Raw genomic sequence first — 7,036 nt, 5'->3', positions numbered from 1 at the left:
TTATCACCAAAAAAAAATACACACAAGTCATAAAATGCAGCTGAATGAGAGTGATTTGATTTACAACTCTCTTCAAAATCTCTTGCTCATTTCTGGTGACTTCTTCAGGAAAAAAAAAGGTTTGTCTTTATTGGCTGCGCTCGTTAAAGATCCTGGTGGGGGGAGAAATCCTGACATGAGTTATTGGGAAACTCAGGTGATGGAAGAGGGAGAGCAAAAGGAAAAGGTAGTTTTTTTATTTCTCCCCTGCTGAAGACAGCAGGAATTGGGGAAGGACCGACTTCACGCTATCCATCAGGAAAAGACTTTCCATCAAAAAGTGAGCAAGAAAAATAGTACCTGGGAAAAAAAACAGCAAGGAGCTCAGCCCCGAACTCTCCTCAGAGGTCAATAAAGTCTTTTTGGGGGATGTAGGCAAGCGGGTGGGGAAGGCAATAAGAAATCAAACGATATAAAAAGAGATGAGGGTGGAAGAAAAGAGGAACCCCCGGAGCGCTTGGGGAAGAGAGATGTTCTTCATGTGTGATGAAAGGCTGTGCCGGAGGGGGGGCAGGTTGGGAATGGGGGGGATACATCGGGTTTGGTGGCTCTTTGAAGATTCATCTGGTCGCTCAGAGCTTGGAAAATGATGCTGTGGGTCTGATTCGGCCCTGGGAACAGGCAGCTTGGGGGGTTGCGATGGAAATATCTCTACTTTAGCTCAAGGCTGGGCGCTGGTGGCACAGTAATGCAGAGAAAGCCGTAAAAATGGGGGGTCCAACCACCTATTTTTGCAAAAATCCCATCTCAGGTGCCCTGCAAAGGATAGAGCTGGGATGGTTTGGGGCAAGAAAAGCTGTGGAACAGCAGAAACTGCTGCGAAGAGCCGACACGGCCCAGCGGGGACAGAAAAGCAGATTTTTTTCCCCAGGATCCCAGAGGAGAACTTGCAGAATTTGTTGCAAGCCAGGAAACCGTAGAAAAGTTGATGGAGTGAGGCTGAATCTGAAGGCGAAGATATGCCCTGCAAGGACAATGAGGTTTCTTACCAACTTTTTCCATTGCTCTGTTTTGTTCTGTGCTTTCTCCAGTTTAATCAGTGCCTGGGACTAATTGGCTTTGCTGTGACCCCGCAGTGCAGCAGGGAAGACGCTCCCTGGAAGGACAGAGCTCAACCGCATCCAGACCCAACGTTTCACTCCTTTCAGGTCCCGCCGCCATCCGCACAAAACCAGCCATGGCATTTGCATTATGCAAATTTGGCATATGCAGATCAGTCCTTCCGAAAATAATATGCAATCAGGCAATTAACCATCGCCTTGTCTTTAACTTGCAGGTAGTCGCAACTCCAACAACTCTTAATTTTGGATTGCCCAGCTCTGCAACCTTAATAATTTCTTTTTAACTCCCTGGTAGCTATTTTAAGATGGACTTTTCTCTTTGTTTTCCTGCCCCAAGCTCCCCACTGGTTGCTTTTCCCTCCAGAGATGATGGAGGGCATGACAACAGAAACACTTTTTTCTCACAGCAGATAGTACAGCCATAAATTTCACTTATATCCAGTAAAACACAGGCATCCAATTAAACTCATAATCCTATAAACCTGCCAGCAATCAACCACACTTTTAAAAATCAAGACCGACAGGTGCTTTAAATCAATACATCCAGGTAACAACTCACAGTTTGTAGGATCTTCTGACACTGCTTTTTTTGCAGCTCCACCACTGAAAGAACAAATATTTCAGGTTGCTTTTATGTTTTTTTCCCCTTTTTAGCTTCACAAAAGCAAATTCTTGAGTGGTGAGTAATGATGGGGGATTGAGGGGAATCGGGAGGAGTTGGGATCTGGTGTAAAAAATCACAGCCAAAGCTTGAAACAACATCACATCCCATATTATAAGATATCACTGCTTCGAGGCTTCTCTCCATTGGAGATGTCAGGGGGATGGATGGTTTGGGATAGATTGTTATCATTGGGATTTTAATTTATGGTTTTAATTTATGACCCACTTTCCGATAACAAGCTGGAGGCTCTGCCAAATTCAGAAACCTTTTCTATCGAGCACTGTATGAAGTGTTTGGCAACATGAAGGGACAGGGAGGGTGATAGATGCTGAGGAGCATCGTTGCCACTGGGAAAAGAGGAGTCATGGGTTTTGTGGCCATTCGTCAGGTTATCATACATAAATTGCTGGCTTTCTTCTGGTTTGGGGGAGATTTCACCCCAAATTGGTCCAACTTTCTGCCTCCTGATGGTGGAGCCTCCTTGGGGCTCTGAGGACCCATGGCTGCTTGTGAGCAGTGCAGGAAAAAGCAAAAATAAAAGGTTTTAGTGGAATATTCAGGCGTTGAATTAAATTCCAAATGAATATGGTTCAGCAAACCCAGAGGGTTGAGAATCACATCACCAGAGTTCATCTCCCACCCCAGCCACAGGTGCCAGTTTTTAGGAGATAAAAGAATGTATTATGGGTGAGAGGATGCATCAAGTGCCTTTTTGGCTCTGTCTATACGATGCACCTTGAACTTGCTTGGAATAGCTTGGAAATTATGTTTTCACCTTCATTTCTGAGGTTGCCTTGGCAAGGCTGGCAGGCAGGTAATTCCCATATTCTCCCTGCCTGTGCCTATGTTATATTTTGTGCTGTTTAGTGTTAAAAATGGTTGATTTTGCCAGATGGGAATCATGAAGAGCAGGAAAATGAGAGTCAGATGGACTTTTCCACCCCTAATGCTCCCAGGAGCAATACCTGAGCCAGCTGAAACCGTGAACAACCTTCCAGCCACACCAGTAGCTTTGCTGGGAGTTTAAAAGCCATGCAGGGAAGTACTTTAAGCATATTTAAGAGCCCTTTAAACAGCTTTATTGGGGCTATTTTTTTTGTATCCCTCCACCTCTAAAACCAGGTACTTCCATCACCAGAGTCCAAACGCAATAAGTGTGGCGGTAGTCATAAAAAAATCTTTTAGGCTGACCTGGAATAGCTTTCCTAGACCTCAGAAAGTCCCGGCTTTAAAAAGTGGATATCTAGACTTTCAGTTTGCCAGGAACAAGCTGCTTAACCACATGAGGAAACAGCATGTGCCCCAGCCCAATGGATGGCACATTCTCTTTTTTTTAATTCTTTTTAAAAGTCTTTTCCAGCAATAAACCGTAAACTTGAAATTAATGACCACTTTGTGGAGAGAAAATGTAGCCATTGACCTGGGACTGAACTTCAGCCATTCGAGACAAAGCGTTTGCTACCATTCAAAAGGTTCATTTTCAGGAGCTGCGGAACAAAACCTTGATCTTCTGAATCCCAAATGTCGCTAATGCCATCAAGCTGTTTCATCTCTCATCCTTGAAAGTTCATTTGGTGGGGAATGCTCAATATGTTTTCACTAATTTAATACCAAAAGGTGGCCAAAGAAACCTCCAGTACAAATTTTCTACGTGGCTACAGCTCTGAAATATTATTAAGTCAGTGGAATAATGATCCAAGTGACACCCAAATCAAGGATCCCTGGATCTGCATCCCAAAATCCACAATCTCAGCATCTCTCTGGTTATAGGAAAAAGCCATTTTCTCTTTTAACAGGTTATTGGTATCTGGTCAAAGCATCAGCCCAGTGTAGAGTACATGGGAAGTGACTCTCATATTCGTCCTTATTAAATACCGTATTAACAACAGACATCAAGAAGAGGATCCACCTCATCTGGTGCGTATAATCTGCTGCAGACCTGGAGTTAAGAGGGGAAAAATATAAATCTGTCATTTAAGGAGTCCTGTTTTCTCTCTTGGCTAATAGGGTTATTAAAAAATGCTTTAAATCAGAATCCCAAGGCCTGTTATTGGTTTTTAAATGAGGCTGGGCCTTTCTGGTGTGGCTTTTTTTGATCTTTCCGCTGGGTGTTGACTCCAAATCAGAGTCACAAACCTCTTTGGGGGTTATAGGCATCTCTGAGACAGAATGCTTGGAAAAAGTGCGGTTTTGGGGTCAGAAAAATCACTGATTATTCCATCTCAGAACCCAGGGTTGCAAGGAAAACATCTCAAGGTCTGGAAGGTTGGTTTTAGCGCAGCAGATTTTGGTGAAAATACTGAGCTGCTCCCATCAGTCCCAGGAGATGCACCCGGTAAAAAGAAAATACGCTGAAAAATTGGCAGGAGTGCAAAGAAAGGCCCAGAAATAACCTGTGGGCCAGGGAAAAAGCCTTAAAGTGGGAGACTTAAAGAGCTTTGCCTCTTTATCTTAACAAGAAGAAGAATGAGGGCAACTTGATTACAGCACACAAGCACCTTCTTGGGGAGAAAATACCGGGCATGGCAGAACCTCTTTAATCCATTAGCCAAAGGCACGACGAGAAGCAAAAGCTGGGAGCAGAAGCCAAATCCATTCAAATTGAAGATTAGGCACTGGCTTTTTAAAAGCATTATTATATTTTTTTTTCCCCATCAGCGTGAATGATTAACCATTAAGACAAATCATCGGTGAAACGACGCATCCTCCTCCACCACTGCGGCGCTTTGTCGAGGCTCGATGGGGATCAGCAAAGGTGAAATATTGGGGTTGATTTCACTAGATTTGGGGGTGCTGTGCTTTGGCAGCTGGGATTTATATACATTTGCAAGGCAGGGGACGGCTGCAGATATTTCCAAGCCCTACCCAACTCCACGAGATGGCAAAGTTTGCCACATCGCAGCCTGCAGATGCATCTGATCCACCCTGCAGATAATGATAGAAAATTACAGTGTAATAAGATAATGGGATTTATTTATAGAATTTGCTTTCCAATCACGCCCACATGATATATGTATCCACACATACACATGCACGTACACACAGCACTTTCTATGTATGTATATTAGCATAAGTGGTTGGCTTTGTGGAAGCAAAATGCCACCTGGGGGTTGTCGAAATGTTCCCAAGTGGTTCAATACCAAGCAGAGAAGGGTGCTGGCACATCACAAATAGTCCCCTCATCATCATAACAATGCCAACATATTTCCATGACACTTTTATCTCAAAGCACTTGAAAAAATAAAAAGGAGGGGGAAAAAAAAGTGAAATAAATGTAAACCGCCACACAAACCCCAGCGTGCGCAGAGATGAGAATTGAAATGCAATGACAGACTGAAGCGGAGACAAATCCCGTCTCCAATAGAAACAAGCCAAGGGAAATTTAAGGAGGCAGCATGTAATTAGCTGGGAATGGTCAGCGCAGCAAGACTCTTAACGAACTTTCTCCCCACAGGGCCGTGCTCGGTTTAAGAAAATTAAGGTACAGCAGGTCGGTGGGTCTCCAAAACCCAAACCGGCATGAAGAAGCTCAGCAAGTGGAAATTGAGGATGATGAAGCACCAGAACAACTGAACAGAGGGTGCAGAGGTTGTTTTTAGGTTTCCCATGAGCATCACGAGGCTCTTAAAGCTTCAGGATTCGCAATCTTGGAGATTTCATCCTCCTGCCGTGAGGCCGTTGGATTTTATTATTCCTTTCCCAATTCCTACAGCAGCCTGCACCCTGAAATCCAGCTACGGGGTGAGGACAGAAGCTGTTAATTGAAAGGCACTGACTTTTTGGGTGAAATACCCAATTTTAGGGGCAAAAGGCCATTTTCAGCACCAGATGATTTCTCAGTAAATGCATTTTCCCCAGGTACTTCACTAAGATATCTACATACAGGGCCACGACGGGATTACACCTGCCCATCCACGGTGTCTCATTAACCAGGGGTGAGCATCCCTACTCAGCATCCCAGACCCAGGGAGGAAGAAGATGCTAAAGCATCATCTGCAGAGAAATGCAATTATTTTCTGAGGGCTGCTGAGCATCTCCACCGAGCCAGCTTTTCCGGGGAAGATCAAAGCCAACCTCTGATCAGGAGAGCTGAGCGAGATCTCTTCAATGGTGCAGGAGAACAGGGGAGGAATGAAAAAAATATAAAGAAAAAGGGGGATGGCTGGGAGCAAGGTGAAGGGTTTTATTATTGGGGATGGATAAACCCTAAACAAACCCTGCTGTGGTTGGTGTCTCACCTCTAGCGACTCCATCACGGCATGACTGGGTTTTCAGAGCCCACCAAGGAGCTTCTTGGTGCCAATGGGTGATGTAGGGCTGGCTGGACCACACTGAGCTCAGCTATTCCCTCGTCCTCCAGCAACCCCAGCCCACCTCATCTCAGCTTTGCCGCTGGGGTAACAGAAGCTTCAAGGGCTTTTTTTGGAAAAAAGGACCAAGAGGACCCAGTGCATCTTTTATAGATGCTGTTGCCTCCGGCAGAAAAGCCAAAGCAAACTCCAGTGCTTTGATTTTGGCACTTTTAAGCAGAAAGGAGAGAAAGATTCCCAAACCGGACCAAACCCTGCAGATAACTGAGCTGAAGTGGATGCTCGAGGATGTCCCACCGTCACATTCCCTCCTGCCAATCATCCAGCAGCAATAAACTCATCAATGACAGCAATTTTGGGGCTTTTTCAAGGCCCCGGTGAAGGGAGGGGAGAAGGCACGTGACTGGCAGATGTTCCCTCTCCCTTCAAATTTAGTTTGTGCTCTATATTCAAATGGCAGTTTAATGAGCTTTTCCTTATTTCCAGCAACTTTATCACATCATTAAAGCATAGAGATGAATAATACATCTAGCGCCTGGATTAAGCTGAACTTCAGACCCAACACAGCTTCAAACAGAGGAGGTAAGAGAAGAGGCTGGAGGACGAGGTCATTGCCTTAAAAATGACGGAAATTGGGTAAAAAAAACCTGACCTGGATCACATCACACTGCACCCAGTGCTCGGTCAGGTCTTGGCCGTATCAACCCGTTGCCAAAGAGGAGCACTGGTCGCATCTACATGGATGGACGGGCAGATGGAGGTTTCTGAGGTAGGATCTGTGCCAACAGCACCCAGGGGTGTCCTGCACCCCAAGGTGGCCTCAACACGGGCTCGGCTCCCCAAGGAAAAAAACAATCTCATTTATTAAAATGAAAGATCATTTAAATCAGGAAGGGGAAAAAAAAAAAAACAAAGCAAGCAAGAGGTCCAAACAAACCATCTTTAGTTCAAGATGCAAAGCG

The 7,036-nt window shown here is 44.9% G+C and overlaps 1 long non-coding RNA gene across 1 annotated transcript; it reads left to right on the top strand.

Annotated features, from left to right (window-relative positions):
- The first annotated feature begins 1,654 nt into the window (after positions 1 to 1,654).
- On the top strand, positions 1,655 to 6,819 carry LOC110363335 (uncharacterized). The gene is made up of 4 exons (XR_002421329.2): positions 1,655 to 1,779; positions 3,561 to 3,681; positions 4,423 to 4,519; positions 5,219 to 6,819. It is a non-coding gene; the product is annotated as an uncharacterized LOC110363335 (long non-coding RNA).
- Positions 6,820 to 7,036: the final 217 nt, after the last annotated feature.

Source organism: Columba livia, chromosome 24, assembly GCF_036013475.1.
Source record: "Columba livia isolate bColLiv1 breed racing homer chromosome 24, bColLiv1.pat.W.v2, whole genome shotgun sequence".
Classification (NCBI taxonomy): Eukaryota; Metazoa; Chordata; class Aves; order Columbiformes; family Columbidae; genus Columba; species Columba livia.
The sequence above is the reverse complement of the archived record's forward strand: the minus strand, read 5'-3'. Positions and strand labels throughout refer to the sequence as shown.